At 47.1% G+C, this 18749-nt stretch overlaps 1 protein-coding gene across 2 annotated transcripts in view; it reads left to right on the top strand.

Annotated features, from left to right (window-relative positions):
* The first annotated feature begins 7318 nt into the window (after positions 1–7318).
* The window catches only part of Lima1 (LIM domain and actin binding 1), a 105898-nt gene continuing 94467 nt past the window's right edge, over positions 7319–18749 (top strand). The window contains exon 1 of one of the 2 annotated variants that reach the window (XM_031355659.1): positions 7319–7450. The gene's annotated coding sequence lies outside the window, so the exon portion shown is untranslated. Of the gene's footprint in view, positions 7451–8212; positions 8228–18749 lie in introns of those variants that run through there. The other variant, XM_031355680.1, reaches the window with a different exon arrangement.

Raw genomic sequence — 18749 nt, 5'->3', positions numbered from 1 at the left:
CAAATAACTATTTCTAAACAGGTCCACAACCCCCTACTTTCTATTAACCTTTCTTTTCCACTACCTCTGGTAGGTAGTGGGCTAGAAGGAAGGCTGAAGCATTTAGGAACCCTTATTAAAGTAGGCTTTGAAGAATCGAAGCTACACCCTATGGAGTAAAACAATGGCTCTCCTTCTTCCTAAATGCTGTGGCCCTTTAGCTCAGTTCCTCATGTTGTAGTGACCTTACCCATAAAATTATTTTTGTTGCTATTTCATAACGGTTTTGCTACTATTTCGAATTGTAATGTAAATATCTGTTTTCTGGTAGTGTTAGATAACCCCTGTAAAAGGGTCATTGACACCCCCCCTCCAAGTAGGTCGTGACCCACAGGGTGAGAACCACTGTAGTCAAAGATGGCCTCATACCTCTGAGCCTTCTGCTTCCATCTCCCAAGTGCTCAAATCACAGCTCCCACTGCCATGTCCAGCCTTTCTGCCTGTCTGAACCAGAGTGTCCCTACCTAGCTGGTCAGCCTAAACTTCATCTGTAGACCAGGTTGGCATTAAAGGCATAGAGATCCACCTACCTCTGTCTCCTCAGTGCTAGGAAAATCACCACAAACAACTGCTTTGGGCACAAGTTCTCACTGGTTATGCCAAGATGACCTTGAACTTCTAATCTTCCCTTCCTGCCTCTGCCTCCCAAGAACTAGATTCATTGATTGATTGATTGGTTTATTTTCAGACAAGCTTTCTCTATGTAGACTGGGCTGTCCTGGAACTCACTCTGTAGACCAGGCTGGCCCTAAAACTCAGAGATCCACCTACCTTTACTTCCTGAAAACTGAGATAAAAGACATTTGCAACCTCCCTCCTCATACCCCCCACCTCCCTACCCCCACCTCCCTACCCCCACCCCACCCCTGCTCAAGAGCAGGGATTTGAGACCTGTGTCTTTATTTCTGGCTTAGGAAAACTTTTTTGTAAAAATTGTAGCTGTATTCCCACCAGAGACCGATACATGGGCACTCTTAAAGCTGAATAGAGAGTCTTTATTGCCAGACAGCCATAGCTTGGGGAACTTTCCCACACCGAGCAGACCCAATTCTTACAGTTCTTTGTCTTTTATGCTCAAAACCCACATCCTTTGGCATACTTTGATTAGCATCAATAGTTAGTGGGAAGCAAAACTACAGACGCCAAAAAGCAAGGTTAGTATGTCTAGAGATTTTCCTGAATCCTGGAACTATGAACTGGTGGTTTTGATAGATTAGGTCTTTGTTCCCATTTTGGCAGTGTTAGGGTTTATGGGCTGATTTTAAGGTCAAGATGGTATCACTAATATGGTGTGAGTTGTGCTCCAGCCTGCGGGGTGGGGGAGCTGTTACACGGCCACTCCAGTATTAGTAGTTATTATACAAGCACCATTAGAACAGGTATAATTAAGTTCACTTTCCAAATACTTACACTAAATTTCAATTATTTGGTTTGGTTTTGTTGTTTCATTGAGACAGGGTCTCATGTAGCCCTGGCATGCATTAAACTCATGAGGTAGCCAAAAGTGCCCCATGATCCTCCTCCTCCTGTCTCCTGGGTATTGGGATAACTGGCTTGTGCCAGCATGCCTGGCTCAGATAGTCACTATTAAAGCCACATACTTTTCAGTTTTCATCCTCCTCCTCCTCCTCTCCATTTTGCTTAAGTGTCTGCAGAAGAGTTTATGACCACATTGTTCCAACCCAGTGTAGTGGCCTGAGCAGTATACGGTATGCCGTATAGCAGTATACAGTGGGAGCTGCAGATGGTCCTCAGAGGCTGGCCAGGACCTCCGGGCTTCACTCATGAACTTGTAGGTAAGCACAGAATATACCTACATTCCTTTGGACTAGTCTGACACCTCTGGCTGAGCAGCAGTGACCTCGGGACCTGGTGTGGTCTATTTGCCCTGAAACTCCATATTTATATGGACACACCAGAAGAGGATATCGGATCCCATTACAAACAGATGGGATCAGATGAACATGTCTGATCCACATACTAACTTAAAAGTACTATCCTTGGGATTAATTCCACTGTTGGGAATTGAACTCAGGACCTCTAGAAGAGCAGTCAGTGCCCTTAACCACTGAGCCATCTCTCCAGCCCTGGAACTCCTTGGTCACAGTCTTTTCATCAGTGGGTTGCTCTTTATTCCCAGTCTCTTTCCATGGCAATCAGGTATGTCTTCCCATGGGTGCTCACAGGAGATGGGGCCACGTATCTGCTACATGCAGAACTTCTTGGGCCACAGTCTACCATCAGACCCACTGAGCTGGGGCTGTTGTGGGGGACGGCAATGTTTACACAGCACAGTGGAGAGATGGGAGGTGGGTTGAGAGCTCTGTGGGGAGCTTGTGGTCAGTCCCAGTCACCCCCAATAGCTGGAGCCCCTGGAAGGCTGCTCAGATTAGGTTAGGAAAGGTCCCAGAAGTGAAACAGCCAGCAACTGAAGTGGGTCCAGCAGCAGCTGGCGCTCCTGGAGGAGACGGTGCTGGCAGCAACAGCTGACACTCCTGGAGGAGGCGGTGCTGGCAGCAGCAGCATTTTCAATGGCAGCAATGGTACTAGCCACCAGCAGCAGCTCCACCCAGGCTATCTTCAGGTTTATGATGTAGACTCTTACAGGTGTCCCATCCCATCTGGAAGTCAAGGTTGCTGCCACCTGAGTGGGCTCTGGGCACAAGGAGTCTGAAGGGCTGTCCCTCCATCTACAGAGGCTCCAGACACCATGCCAAAGTTTCCCTTTAAGTTATGACAGGAGTCAGGAAGAAGTCTGTATGGCCCTCCTGGAGCAGCTGGGAAAACCTGAGGCCGCACGCAGAAGCAGACCCGCTTGATCCTGTGGCATTTGTGACTGTGGGCAGCCACCTCTGTCTACATCTACCTCCTAATTCTATTGTCCCGTTTGCTAGCTGATGAAGGCCTATGGTGATGTCAGTATTTCTGCTTAATTTACATACTGACTGAAAAGTTGTGAGTTGACTCTTGTAATATATATTGAATTCTAATAATCTTTCCAAACGTCATATTCTAGGGATGTGGTTCAGTGGTAGAGTGTTTGCCTAGCATGCAGGAGGTCCTGACCTCTTGAGGACCAGGGAAGCCACAATAAACCCCACTCACATTCATCGATGCTTCTTTAGTTTTTTTGGCATAGACTTATGCATGTCCACATGAGTAGGTGTGCCATAGCGAGTACATGGAAATCAGAGGACAACTTTCGGGACTTGATCCTTTCCTTACACCATGTAGTTCCAGGGTTCAAACCCAAGGCATCAGGCTTCGCAGCAAATGCCTTTCCACTGAGTCAACTTGCTAGCTAAAAACTTGGATTTTTTTGTTTGAGACACAGTCTCACCACGAAGCCTCCGTTGTCTTGAAGATCACTATGTAGACCAGGTTGGCCTCCAGTTCAGAGATCCAGCTACATCTGTCTCCAGGATGTAGGGACTAAAGGCATATGCCACCACACCTGTCAAAAAACAATACAAAACAAAACAGCTGATGCCAGGCTAACTTTAATCCCAGCACCTGGGAAGTAAAGGCAGCTAGATCTCCAAGTTCAAGACCAGCCTGGTCTATAGCCAGGACTACATAGAGAAACTGTGTCTGGGAAAATCGGAGCCAACAACAACAACAACATTTTTTTTAAAGATTGATTTATTTATTACATGTAAGTACACATGTAGCTGTCTTCAGACACACCAGAAGAGGGCGTCAGATCCCATTACAGATGGTTGTGAGCTACCACGTGGTTTCTGGGATTTGAACTCAGGACCTCCGGAAGAGTAGTCAGTGCTCTTAACCGCTGAGCCATCTCACCAGCCAACAACATGTTTTAATAATACTTTTTCCAGCCATGTTTCGTCTATGAATAAGTGTTTGGTTATTACTTGACTTGGCTAAGAAGATGAGTGCTTCCCCACCAAGAGAATACAGTTCAGACCTGGGCACTGGCGGGCATCTTCATTTACCTTACTCAGGAAGACAGAAAGAACATTAGAACGCATGCGTTTACCAATGACAAAAGCACTTTGCAGAAGCATATGGGAACTTACCAACACCGGCCCAGTTTCTTGTGCTTCTCACTGTAATGCCCGTTACAGCTGCCCTTCTACTCCGCTCTGCTTCATTAATGTTTTCTCTGTCAGATGCCGATTTCTTCCACAAATTGAGCATGAAGCCGAGGGTGTAGCGTGGCTGCTGGTGTGCCTGCTAACACACACAACACCCTGAGTTTGATCCCCAGCATTGCAGCTGGGTGTGGCTATACCTATACTCCCAGCACTTGTAGGAAGCAGGGAGGTCAGAAGGCCAAAGTCATCGCCAGCTACACAGGGAAGTCAAGGCCAGCCTGGAATATGTGAGACCTTGTCCGCAAATAAATAAAGCTTTATTGGATCACAGCCATGTCCATCCTCTATGTGTGGTCTGTGGTCATTTTTGCAGCAAGAGAGGAATAACTGTTATAGAGACCATGTGTTAGGAACACCTACAACATTTGCTAGCTGACTGTTTTGTTTGCTTGGGACACTATCTCCTTGTGTAGCCCAGGCTGGCCTGGAACTATGTAGCCCAGGCTGGCTCAGAACTCAGGCCTGCGTCTGCCTCCTGAGTGCCGAGATTACAGGCATTCCTCATTACAACCTGTTACTACTTGGCTTTTTTTTTTTTTTTTTTTTTTTTTTTTTTTTTTTTTTTTTTTTGAGACGGGTCTTTTCTTTGTAGCCCTGGCTGTCCTGGAACTGGGCATACACGCAGAGATCACAGGACCACTTGTCACAGCTGTTCCTGTGCGTCCACAGAGGCTTGCACACTAAGTTGCTTTTCCCAGCTGAGCATCTCGCTGGCCCAAATATTTGATTCTTATGAATGGTTTTACTAAAAGCTGGCTCATAAAATCCTGATAGTTGGGGGCTGGAGAGATGGCTCAGCGGTTAAGAGCACTGACTGCTCTTCCAGAGGTCCTGAGTTCAAATCCCAGCAACCGCATGGTGACTCACAACCACCTGTAGTGGAATCTGATGCCCTCTTCTGGGGTGTCTGAAGACAGTTATAATTATACTCATATATATTAAATAAATAAGTAAATCTTTTAAAAGTCCTGATAGTTTAGCATTAGCATTACAAACCACCTGTACTTTCAAAAAGACTCTTTGGGAGTTAAGTTAGTAGTCTAGTAGGTAAGCGAGTGAAACAAGACTGAGTCAGAACCCCAACACAGGCTACATGTTGTTGTTGTCATTGTTGTTGTTGTTGTTGTTGTCGTTGTCATTGTCATTGTCATTGTTGTTGTTGTTGAGAATGGGTTCCTTATTGGCTTTGTCCTGTGTTTTCTACTGAGGGGATTCCATATACAACAGAATGCATTTGTTGAGGTTTGGTCCCATGTTGGTAACACATACTCTTTAACATTCTTGTCCAGGTTGGATTCCAGCACATGTGGGGCCCTGGGTACCACTCCCAGCCTGGTGCATACAGTGCTGCTGTGGCTCTGTGTTGTCTGGTCCTCTTTTCTGTTTTGTTTTTTGACAGAGTCTCAGCCTCCCAAGTGCTGGTGTTTACTGGTGAGAGTCTCAGCCTGGAGCCTTGTACATGCTGGGCTAACATCCCATCACTGAGCTATATTCTCAGCCCTTGACTATTCATGCTTAATGGTGTTAACGCAAAATAAGCAGGCCATTAGCCTATGGTTAGTTTTGTACCAGAAAGTCCTTTTAACTGATTAATCCTGAATTGAGACAGCCATTCACAGACAGCCAACCAGTCAACTGGTTATATAACTAGGGAGCTGCCATGTGACCATATCAAATAAAGCAAAGCCAATATCACTACTTCCTTGTTCGGCTTATAAAGCTCATTTCCCAAGCTGTTAGAGCGGTTTGCTGATTTCCCATTCAAAAAAAAAAAAAAAAACAACAACCAAAAACCTTTTAATCTTTGAATAAAGTTAATTTGCCTGAATTTTTTCTTCTTCAGTACATTTATCCAGAGAAATCAGTCTAGGTTAGATATTTGGATGATATTCTTTTGTTGGTAAATGGCTCAATTCCTTAAAACTCGTTCATCAACGACCTTTTGTAGTTTTTTGTTGTTGTTGTTTTGTCCTTTTTGGGTTATTCTCACCCTTCAACACAGGACACTCAGGACTGAAGGAACCATGCTACCTCGGTCCTCCGGGTACCAGGATGAAGGTCACGTGTCATGTGCCCTTTGTCAGTGACTGCTTTAGGAGCTGTACAAATCTCTCTACCACTGGCCCTTATAATACTTATCAACACTCACATGAAAAGCCTTAGAATTCCTATCGTTTGCTACATCTGTATACCTCAGGGTACTATCAAAAGGCATCGTGCAGAGAGGAATGGTGGTGGAGCAAGAATCTGAGGGCCGGGTGGCCAAATGCTATGCCTCCTCATGATCTATTCAGATCCTCATATTCCTAGTGCAGAAACAGAAACAGCTCCCGCAGACAGGTGCGCAGCTGAGTCCACTGTGGGTGTGTGGTACTAGCACTCTCTTACAGCCTCTTTTTAAAAAGATCTGTATTTATCTTATTAATATGTATATGTGTGTGTGAGTGTGTAACGTGTGTGCAGTTCCTCATGAAGGCCAGAAAATGGTGTCAGATTCCCCAGGAGCTGGAGTTACAGGCAGTTTTGTGAGCCAACAGCTCAAAGGTCATTTCGGCTACACAGTGAGTTCTAGGATAATCTCAGCTGTATCTGATGACCCTCCTCTGTCTCAAAAGAAAATAAAGGAAACCCTCCCGTTTTTGCAAAAAAACAAAAAAACAAAAAAACAAAAACAAAACAAACAAACAAACAAACCCCAGCTCTTGGAGAACTTGGACACCACCTACTCTTATCTAATCCTACCCTTTCCTGAGGAAACTCAGGTCCACTGAGGTGAAGTGATTCAACGAGGTCCGAGCCAGGCCTCTTTGGCAGCTCTTTGCAGGACGGGGCATGGCTTCTTGTAAAATACCTTTCCACAGAACTTACCCCGACAGCACCAGGGACTTCCCTGAGGTTGCACTTAGACCAGACTTCTGGGTGAGTCTCAGATCAAACTGCCTCAGTCTCTAGTCAGAGAGAGACAGGGTGAGCCAGAAGGGACCACCAGGCTGGAGGCTGACACAGGGGCCACGCCTCCTGCATCACCGCGGCTGCTAGGGCGACGCTGCGGTCACGCGTCCAACACGCCGCCGGGAGCGAGCACGTTCGCCCCAAGGCCGCGCGGGAGGCGGGGGGGCCGGGGGGGAGGGGCGCGTGCGCGCCTCCGCGGCCGGGGGCGGGGCCCTGAGCGGCCGGGGCGGGGCCGCGGAGCTGAAGGTGCTGCAGCCCGGTAGCGACAGGTGCGCCGGGCAGACGGAGCGCAGGACGGTGGGTGGCGGTGCAGCGCCGAGCCCGGACGGCTAAAAAGTCAGGTAAGCGCTTCCTCTCGCCTCGCCCTCCGCAGCCTGCGTGCGCGCGGAGACCCCGGCTGCGCCCCTCACTCTCCCCGCGTATTTTGAGGCGGTGGGGAGCAGGAACAGGAGGCTCACCCCTGGGGGTCCACGTTGGAGGAGCCTCCCGTACTCCGTGCTCCCTTCTGGGAAGTCCGAGGGGTTGAGCCCCCGCTGCCCGGGCCCCTGGTCTCCCACGGGATGAAGGGAAAGTGGCATTTCATCAAAAGTCTAAACACCCTCTCAGGGAGGTGATCCAGCAACTCTTTCCTTCTTCCACGCGGCCGTTGCTTCTCCAGCTTTTCTCCCTTCCATTCCTCCAGATGAACTCTGGTTAAGGCTTAACATCCTTCCGAACAGTTCCTACTCGCAGTGTCCTTCCCAGATCGCTAGGATGATGTACTTGAGCTGAGACCCACTGCTCGCTCACGTCCGTAGGTGTTAAGATTAGGTAACTGTACACCCCCCCCCCCCCCCCCCCCCCCCCCCCGGCCACACACACCGGAGCTTGAAGTTGTGGGTGCTAGAAGCGAACCATCTGGCACCCGTCCTAGCCTCCTTATTGGTGCTCACAACAATGAGTTTAGCTGATCCTGGTGAGAGATACCGACCTGCTATTGTCTTGAAACTAATTCCAGCTTTCAAAAATCTGCCTAATCCAAATGGTTCTGTTGACTTTACAAGCTAGCCAAAGACTGTGAGGTTGTGTTTTTAAGACGTTGCCCTTTGGAGGACAGATCATCTTTAGCACCTGAGTGGGTAAGTAAGTGGGCTACTTTTTGTCTACTTAGTTACTGGTACAAATACGTATGCCAGACAGTCTATGGCCGACCAAGTGTGATCATGTTTAGACATCCTTCAAAAAGCTATAAAGTTAGCAGGAAAGCACAACTCCTCCTCCTCTTCTCTCCCCCTCCTCCTCCTCCTTCTCCTCCCCTTCCCCTCTTCCTTTTCCTCCTCCTCCTCCTCCTCCTTCACCTCCTTCTCCTCCAGCTCCTCCTCCTTCTTTCTCCTCCTCTTCTTCCTTTTCTTCTCCTCTTCCTCCTCTTCCTCTTTCTGCTTCTTCGAAGAATTCCTGTCTAGCCTATCTAGACTTGGCTGACCGAAATGTGGCTGCCTCTGCATCTTGAATGTTAGGATTAAAGGTGTGCTCCACTGTCCCTGGCCTTCAATATATTTTTTTTAAAAATTACCAATTGTGTCGTGTGTGTGTGTGTGTGTGTGTGTGTGTGTGTGTGTGTGCGTATGTGTGTATGTGTATGTGGGTGTATGTGTGTGTATGTGTGGTGTGTGTATGTATGTGTGATGTATGTGTGTGATGTGTGTATGTGTGTGTATGTATGCATATGTGTGTATGTGTGTATATGTGTGTGTGGTGTGTGTGTGTATGTATGTGTGATGTATGTGTGTGGTGTGTGTGTCTGTGTGTATGTGTATGTGTGTATATGTGTGTGTATGTGTGGTGTGTGTGTATGTATGTGTGATGTATGTGTGTGATGTGTGTGTGTGCGTGCGTATGTGTGTGTATGTGTATGTGGGTGTATGTGTGTGTGTGGTGTGTGTTTGTATGTGTGATGTATGTGTGTGATGTGTGTGTATGTGTGTGTGTGTATGTGTGTGATGTGTGTGTATGTGTGTGTGTGTATGTGTGTGTGTATATGTGTGTGTGTGGTATGTATGTATATATGTGTGATGTATGTGTGTGATGTGTGTGTGTGTATGTATGTGTGATGTGTGTGTGTGTGTGTGCGTATGTGTGTATGTGTGTATATGTGTGTGTGTGTGTCTGTGTGTGTGTGTGTGTATGTGGTGTGTGTGTGTGTGTGATGGGATGTGCATCGTATGCAGGTCAGAAGAGAGCTGTGGGGGTCTGTTCTTTTCTCCCACCATGTGAGTTCCAGGGATTGAACTCAAGGCGCCAGGCTTTGTGGCATGCATCTTTCACCTGCTGAGCCATCTTTCCGGCCTGGAAAAGATTACCTCTTTTTAAAGGTCTGCATGCATGTATGCATTGATAGAATAATATAGCATGGTACTAAATTATGTTAGGAACTCTTGAGAAGACGAAACATTTTCTTCAGTGACTTCTATGCCCATTCTTTTGTGGATTCAAAGTTGCAGAAGCTCCTACCTTGAAGAGCTTACAGTTCAGTGGGTTAGGCAACACCACAGACACAGCTTCGAGTAGTGGTGAAATCACTTGCTGTCATTGCTTTGGTGTTTCTTCTCTCTCTGCACCTGGCCTTGGAAAACCTCCCGCCCCTGGGGCATGCGCATGCTCCCCCACTGCCGTATACTTACACTGGGGCATGCGCATGCTCTCCCACTCGAATTTCGTGCCCTGTCTTTGGTCAGTCAGCTCTACAGCCTTTTGAAAATGGGGTCAGAGCCTGTTTAATTCTCCAGCAATTCAGTAAATGGTTGGTGGAGTGGTTCTCACTGCTACTGCGTTAGACCCAGAAGCAGAGTTATCCATGAGGTAGTCCATGATCCGTATGTAGAGTCTCTGGGCCAAGACAGTATGCCGTCAACATGAGCAAAGTGTGCCATTTTATAAAACTTCCCTCATTGTCTAACTTTGTTTGACTTGGTACATTCAGGCTTTTTTCCTGACTCTAGTTAAAGGTGGGGCCAAGTTTCAACCTAATAATTGTAGGAAGAGAAGGCTCAGACGTGAAAACAGCTCTGTTAACAGTGGAGACACCGCTGGCTGCGATGGTACCATCACATGCCCTGTTTTGACTCTGGGTGTAGCTCAGTGGTGGAGAGTGAGTTTAGCATGTGTGAGAGACTGTTCAAACCCAGCACGTGCACACACAGACTATAAAGCATGTCCTGTCTTATGCCAATTAGGGGGAAAGGTCTGTGCCTTTGAGGATTCTTTGGTAAGTTTGATGATCGGGTGATCTAAGACTCGTGGTCGCCTTTGAAAACTCTTCATTTGACCCTAGGCTTTTTGTTAAGGTTTTGGGTTGCGGGGGTGGGAAGGGGGAATTATGTCTCATGGAGCTCAGACTAGCTTCAGATTGCTATGTAGCAGAGGTTAGACTTGAACTCCCACATCCCTTGCACTCATCCTCCAGAAGACCACACATTGTAGGTGTGCACCACCGTTCCTGACTGTTTAGCTGTTTAGCAAGTGAATACACGACTCATGGACTTGATGTGGTCACTCTTATAGGACCTGTCTTATGTTTTAAAAGAAAGGCTTTGAGGTAATAGTGTGGTAGTTGTCTTATTGGTGGGAGTGGTTATGCTCAATGAGCATATTTCTTTGATGTTGCTTGGCTCACGTCCTTTGTGCCCTGGAAAGTGTTTGCTGATAGAAAGTTTTGTAAAGACATCGGGTTTATTTGCATGTATTATGTATTTGAATATCTCCAAATTTTTTTTAGAAAGTTTCAAATATAATTTTAATTTTTCTGAGGATTCTACCAATCAACTGTAATCAGGTATAATTAACTTTAAACTTTTGTCAGCTCTGGTGGCGCAGGCCTGTAGGATTTGCTGAAGGAGGCAGAGGCAGGGGGATCTGGAGTTCGAGCCAGCCTGGACTACACATTTTAAAAAGCTGGGCGGTGGTGGCACACGCCTTTAATCCCCAGCACTTGGGAGGCAGAGTGTGTATTTGATGAATGTGTGTGTGTGTGCAAATGCACGCCATGGCATGCCTGTGGCTGTCAGAGGACAGCCTGTGGAGCCGTCAGCTCTGTCTTTCACAGGGTGGGTCCTGAGGATTGAACTGGTTGCTATGCTTGGTGGCAGGGACCTTTGCCTCCTGCGGCATCAAGTGGGATTCCAGTTTCCTAGCCTTCTTCATTCCATATTACTGCAGGATAGATGACATTCATTTAAATGGAAGAGTGCTCATTCTACAGGTAGAAAATGCTTAACTTTGTCCCTAACATAATTTATGTAAGAAGAGACTAACCTTTAGAAGGCCATTGGGGTCTTCCACTGTGTTTTCTATAGAAAGGTAAAACCCTCCATTGCGGACTGTGTACAGTAGCCTCAAGGCACTGTGCTTCCTATAGAAAGGTAAACCCCTCCCTTCATTGCAGACTGTGTACAGTAGCCTCAACGTGTGGTCAAGTCACTTAACACAGGCTCCTGAGCCTTCTAGTAACAAATTACTGGCTTTACGTGGTTTCTGCTTTTTTATCCAGGTTGAGTTTTTTTGGTAAATGGTCCCTTTAGAGGGATCATTCGGATGTGTTTATTCTGTAGCTGGATGTTTAAGACTTATTTTTATCTTTAATTTTGTGTATATTTGGGGTGGGGCAGTTATGCATGTGAATACAGGTGCCTAAGAGGCCAAAAGCATCAGACTTCCCTGGATCTAGAGTTACACGACATTTCAGGCTGCCTGATGTGGGTACTGGGGACGGATCTTGGGACCTCTGGGAGAGCTGAAGGGTCTTTAACCACTGAGCATCTCTCCAGACTCAACTTATTGGCGACTGAATGAAGACTTCTTTTCATTAAAAGTAGGAGGTCTCCCCCAACAACAGTGCATCCACTAGCATGTGCAATGATTTCCTGACACTTTAAAAACATTTGCAGGGGGGCTGTTCTGTCCCCCATACTGGGTAACTCCAGCTGCACAGTATCTGACTCATGTACACACACAACTATTTAAAAGGTATGAGTTGTTCATCTGGTGATATACAAGTAAAATCATGCCTCTAGCCTGAATGATGGTGGCACATACCTTTAATCCCTGCACTTGGGAGGCAGAGGCAGGTGAATCTCTGGGAGTTCCAGGACAACCAGGGCTACACAGAGAGACCCTGTCTTGAACCACTCCCCTACCCCCAAAAAATTAAAGGACCTTATTTTATAGCCCTTTTGTCTCATGTAGTGTGGGACAGGTGACACACTGCTTCTTCCAAGTTGAAAATTCCATGACCTTGGAAGCACCTATGTGGGCTCAGCTCCATAGTTCCTGATGGTTGCCTAAGCTTCAGGCTTGTACCTTCTAGGTTTAGAACACAGTCAGTTCAAAAAGATTATTCCAAAACATGAGTGAATAAAGAGAACTCATTTTAAAACATGCAGAGTCTTTCTAAATGACCTCTCCAATCATGTGGATTAACCTCTTGATTATAATAAGAATCTTCCCTTGTATTCTTCACATGCTCACGTCGAGTAAATCAAATCATGTGGACTGTAAGTTTAGCACAAACAAGGATAGTTTTGTAGTCATAGTACATCACTGGCTTAGGCTCCAAACCCAGCCCACCTCCCCTCCCCCCCCTCCTCCCTTCCCCACCCCCTCCCCCACCATCTTTAAGCATCTATACTGTCTAGGAGGGGACAGTAGAAGCTGACACTTCAGCTTTGGCTTCAGCTTCAGCTACGGCTCAGTGAAACCTCCTTCCAGAACTTTTTCTGTGCTAAGAAATGCTAGGGATCAAGACTGGGGTCTTGCTGGGCGGTGGTGGCGCATGCCTTTAATCCCAGCACTTGGGAGGCAGAGGCAAGCGGATTTCTGAATTCGAGGCCAGCCTGGTCTACAGAGTGAGTTCCAGGACAGCCAGGGCTACACAGAGAAACCCTGTAGAAAAACCAAAAAAAAAAAAAAAAGACTGGGGTCTTGAGCATGCCCCACAAGCTCCTGACCACTTAGCTATGCCCTAACCCCACATATTCTTCAAAGTCTGAAATGTGAGCCTGTCTGTCATGCTTTCCTATGATTTTTCTCTAATACCCTGTCACCATCTTCCTTGTTACAACTTAGCAGTGATAACAATACTATTGGTCTCTTCTAGTCCAGGCTGGCCTTGAACTCCTGATTCTCCTGCTTCTATCGCCCAAGTGCTGAGACCCCAGTAGTGTGCCAGTACGTTCAGCTTAGTAGGTGTTTACTGCCCTGTGTCAAGCAAGGCTAGGTGGTGTAGATTTTTATTCCTAACTCTGCTAGACACTAAGGCAGTCCATGGCAATCCTGAGCTACAAAATGCATACAAGGCTAGCCTGGGCAACTTACTGAGTCTCAGAACAGTAAGTAAAAGGAACTGGTGAGACGGCGCAGTAGGTGAAGGTGCATTCAGTTCAGGCCTTGTCTCAGTTAAGATCACTGTTGCTGTGATGAAACACCAGGACCAAAATCAAGTCAGGGAGGAAAGGGTTTACTCAGCTTATGCTTCCACAGCACTGCCCATCCCTGAAGGAACTGGAAACAGGAACTCAACAGGGCTTTCTCACCTGCCGTGGTGTGAGTGCCCGGAGTTTGCAAGTTCGATGACATTGATCGATTATTACTCTTTAGTTTTGCTAATTTGATAAGCACTTAAATGCAGTTGACTTAATCTGCATGTCTTTATTCACTTTATTCTGAACCTGTGAGTCTCACACCGTTGGCTCGGCTGGCCTTGAGCGAAGCCGCCTCGGCTGCTAGAATCCCATACAGATTGTATCACCCTGGCCTACTTGTCTTCCCTTAACTTCTAGTCACCCAGCATTTACCACACACATTTGCTCAGCTCCGTCTCCTGGCTTTTCAGTGACTTGCCTTTTGGTCAGTCTACTCCTCATTGTTGTTTGGTCCTCGTGGTTAGGGTTTTTGCTTCCTCCATTTACTCGGAGTGTTTAGGTTGTGGGGAAAGGTAGGCTCTCCAGCCAGACTGAAGGAGTTGAAAAAGTGGCAAATGTCAGAAGTTGGGGCTGTGGTGTGATAAAAGCCCTGTGAGTTCGGAAGGATGGAGCTGGGGACCCGCCCTGTAGGTGATCCTGGACAAGTCACTCATTGACAAGTCTCTGTAAGAGGAAAGGTTGGGCTTTTGATGCCAAAGTCCGATCTGTAAAGCTGCAGTTACCAAGAGTTCTGGAGTCACTTCTAAGTCCCGTCCCACCCCGCTCCCTGTTCTAGACTCCCTAGGGAAGAGCCGATGCAGTTTCCCCTTGAGCAAGCCTTCATGGAACCCTGAGATGATCGCTTTGGCCCCTTTAACTCTCAGGACTGCAGAAGCTGAAATATAAAACAGCTCAGTGCTTTTGCGTGCCCCACAGACTGACCCCTGGGCAGCTCAGACACTAAGCTAGAAGAGCCCTGCCGGCCTGTCCCACAGATCCTACAGTGTCTGGTGGATATGAACTGGGTCTCACCCTGACAGGAGGATTTATACTGCCAGGTCAAGTTACTGGACAATGCCTGTTGTTCCAAATAGAGGCTGTTCTTAGTGTTGCTCTGTGATTTGTAGAAAGCTCGCTTTCAGAATGTTACTCTTTGAGCTGAGCGTGGTTGCTTATGCCCGGAACTCCTACTTTTGATTGAGGGGAGGAGGATCGTGAGTTCAAGGACAGCCAGGGCTATACAGAAGAACTTATCTCAAAAAATAAGAAAGAAACTTAAAAATGACACATAAGATAATGTTCATTTTTATTTCCTTCTTAATTTTAATTTTTTTAAATTTTATTTTGTTTTATTGTTTGTGTATGTGTGCAAGTATGCCAGGGTGCACACATGGCGGTCAAAGGACAACTTTCTTTTCTTTGCTCTTCCCCTCTCTTCTTGTCTCTTCTCTTCTCTTCTCTTCTCTTCTTTTGGTTTTCAAAACGGGGTTTCTCTGTATAGCTCTGGCTAACCTGGGATTCACTCCGAACACCAGGCTGGCATCAAACCTGGCGGTCCAGCCATGTCTTCCACTGGGACTAAAGGCGTGCACCACCACTGCCTGTTCAGAGGATGACTTTCGAGAGTGGGCTCCTTTCTGTCTTGTGGGAGCGAGCTTGGGTTGTCAGGCTCCATGCACTTTCACTCACTGAGCCATCTTACCAGTCTTAAGTTTCTAATTTTTTTATTTAATGTGAATGTAAGTGTGTCTGTGTATATGCCCAAGGAAGTCTGAGATGTATCAGCTCTCTGAAACTGGAGTTGCATGCAGTCCCAAGCTGCTTGAAGTGGGTGCTGAGACTTGAGCCCTGGACCTCTGTAAGAGCAGTGTGTGTTCCTAGCCAAGGAGCCATTCCTCCAGCTCCCCTAGTCTGATATTCCTGAGACAAGATCTTACTGCGCCTCTCACTCACTGAGTGTGTGACCCAGCAGCAATCGTTGCTCTCATCGGTCTTCGTTTATTTAATTATTGATTTTTGCCAAAGCCCTTGATTATCCCTTCAAAGGACTTCGGGCTTTCCCTTTTCAGTCCAGTAGTGTTGCCACAAAAACAAACAAAAATGTCAAGAGTGGATTTTTCAAATTGTGGCTTCCCTGATCTCCTGGATGTGCACTGCCTGGGGTGATCGAATGTAGGTTCTAGGGTCCCACCTAGACCTCTGGGGGATACGTGTGGGAATGTGACATTGAAGAGTTTCCCTAGAGTCACGTAGACACTTTAGGGAGCCAGTGCCCAAGGACAATGTCTAAATTTCTGTGTATGTCCTTCAAGATGCCCCCAGCGTATTTCCCCAAGCTTATCTCTCCATACTACCCACCCACCTGGCACAGTGCAGCAAGTGATTCATTGTTTCCTGGACCCGCCCGGTTCCCTTCCTGCCTTCGTGCCTTTGCCGTTCCCACAGCCTCTGACTGCCCCCACCCCATTCCTGATGCACCCCTATTTCTTAAGAATCCAAATAAAACGTGACTTTAAAAAAAAAGTACATCCTCAACAAGCATATTCTAGTATTGACTTTTGAGTCCGTGGCCATCATTTTATTTTTGTTTCATTTTTCGCCTTGCCACTTGCGGAATTATTGCTTCCTTGAAAGATTACAAGTGCCATATGAAGGAGGCTTTTTATTTCATTGTAGCTATAATGTGCACAGTGAGCAATCAGATACTCATAGTATATGAAATATATCTTATCTTGCATCCATAGTATTATATAGCAGTTAAAGTCCTTTCCGACTGCTTGTAAGTCCACATCAAACCTGGCTGCCACTCATCTCTTAGTCATCTTGTCTCTTAGCTCATTCCGTAGCAATTTTATTCCTGCCTCAGGGCCTTTGCCTAGAACATTCTCCTTGTCTTGTCCCCTGGCTGGCTGCCTGTATACTCCCCCTCATTCTGCATTCCTCTCAAATGTTATTCATGGGGAGGCTTTCTAGAGCGGCTCTGGAGCCTCTGTCCCCTTCCCCTCAATACCCCAATTACTCTTGGTGCACTTGCCTGCCCCAGTCACATCTTCATTTGTCCCGGTTCTCCAGCAGAATGAAAGTTTTCTGAGAAGAGAGACCTTGCCTATCATGGTTAACTCAGAGCCCCAGACCCTGCCCAGTGTGGTAAGAGCTCAGTAAATATTTGCTGAGCCAATGAATAAGCATTGAATATAGACTTCGAGTTTTAACGAGTCTTGTGTGGCTTTGCAGTCCAAAGAGGTGTGGCACCATCTTTTAAATGGACAACAGCCGCCCGAGGAGTTCCATGTGGGTTCACATCGGGTGGCACCCTCTGAGGATTTCTGTAGGACAAAGGGTAGATTGGCAGTGGGTTCTGTCGGTGCAGATTTCCAAAGTGATCCAGGATCAGGACACTGGTCTGCTGCCACTGTGTGTGCCCGCGCGTCTGCGTGCCCGCGCGTCTGCGTGCCCGCGCGTCTGCGTGCCCGCGCGTCTGCGTGCCCGCGCGTCTGCGTGCCCGCGCGTCTGCTCGCCGAGTTGCCCCTGAGAGAATGTGGCGCATTTGGCTCTCACTAGCCTCTAGCCTTTCCCTCTTTGTTTGTTCGTTTTGTTTTTCGAACTCTGTGTAGCCCTGGCTATCCGGGAACTCACTCTGTAGACCAGGCTGATCTTGAACTCACAGAGATCGGCTTGCCTCTGCTGGGATTAAAGACAAGCGCCACCACCCCGTTCTCTCATTACCCTTTAAAAACCTGGAATCCAGCGGGTAAATGCTTCAAGGGCCAGCAGGCTTCTGCTTTCCTCTCAGGGGGAAGACACTACCCAGAGCCCCCAGGAATGCTGAAATCATGTTCCCTCTGCTTCCTTGGAATGAGACCAAGTAGAAATGCTTTTCAACAGTAGCTGTGAATCAGGGTTGCCTACTTACAACTCATTAAACCCGACCTTATACCAAAGTTTCTTCTTTCCCCTCCTCTCCCCTCTCCTCCCCTTCCTCTCCCCTCCCCCACATTGGTCTTGAACTCCAAGCTGTGCTCCTGCTTCAGTCTCCCTAGTCCTGGGAGCCCAGGTGTAACCCCGTGCCTCAGGTAACTGACCAATTTCCAGCCTTTTCCTGTTTTCATGGCCTTACTTTTTAATTCTGTGCTTTCTCTAACACTGGCTTCAGATTTTATTCCATAATGCCTTTCAGTGCAGCTTAAGTCTTCAAAGCGCTTCTGCTTTTCTCTTCTCACATAACCCTCAGAATATTTGTGCCATTTAATATCTGTTTTTTTAAGCGAAGAGCTTGCGACTCTTTCACTGAGCGAAGCTCCCGCCATGCAAGCCTGAGAACCTGAGTTTGGATTCCCAGGACCCAAAAAGCCACACTCAGTACCTCTCCCCTAACCTCCATGTTCCTATGACAGGATGGGAGGCAGAGGCAAGAGTTCCTGGAAGCTGGTGGGCTGTCTAACTTGGCATAAGCAGGAGAGAGAGAGGGAGGGAGGGGGAGGGGGTGAGCCTGCCTCAGAGAAGGTGAAAAGTGGTTACAGACATCTAAAGTTGACCTCTGACCTCTACGTACATGCGATCACACATACATAGATGCCTCAGTTACACACACATACAGTGCACACACATATGTACTCGTGCATTCATACACACACAATACCTAGGCAAAGATTTAAAGAACAAAACAGACTCGGCGAAGGCGACTTTTCCATGTGAACTGAAAGGCATGTCCATTGGCGTTAAAGGCAGACATTACAACTCCATTAAACCATTGCTAGTAATGCCGAGTGTAGCTCCCTCCTGTACTTCAGCACTCAGAGGACAGACAGAGGAGTTTAAGGTCATCTTGACTACATAGCAAGTTCAAGGCTATCATGGGTTACATAAAAACAAAGCAAGAAGCTCACAGATGAGAGACGGCTCAGCAGTTAAGAGCACTGGTTGCTCTTCCAGAGGACATGGGTTCCATTTCTAGCACCCACATGGTGACTAAGAACCATCTAGAACTCCAGTTCCAAGAGATCTGATGCCCTCTTCTGACCTCCACAGGTACTGCATGCGCATGGTGATCAGCCGTACATGCAGGCAAAACATTCATACCATCAATATTAATATATTTGTAATTAATCCCTAAGAAGGGATGATGGGGCATCATTCTTGGGGGGTTGCAGGGCTTGTGTGGCCGTGTGGTTTGATGACTCCTTACAGGACCACCCTAGCTCTTGGC

This window comes from Mastomys coucha, unplaced genomic scaffold (assembly GCF_008632895.1).
Source record: "Mastomys coucha isolate ucsf_1 unplaced genomic scaffold, UCSF_Mcou_1 pScaffold11, whole genome shotgun sequence".
NCBI lineage: Eukaryota > Metazoa > Chordata > Mammalia > Rodentia > Muridae > Mastomys > Mastomys coucha.
This window is presented reverse-complemented; position numbering and strand designations above follow the sequence as displayed.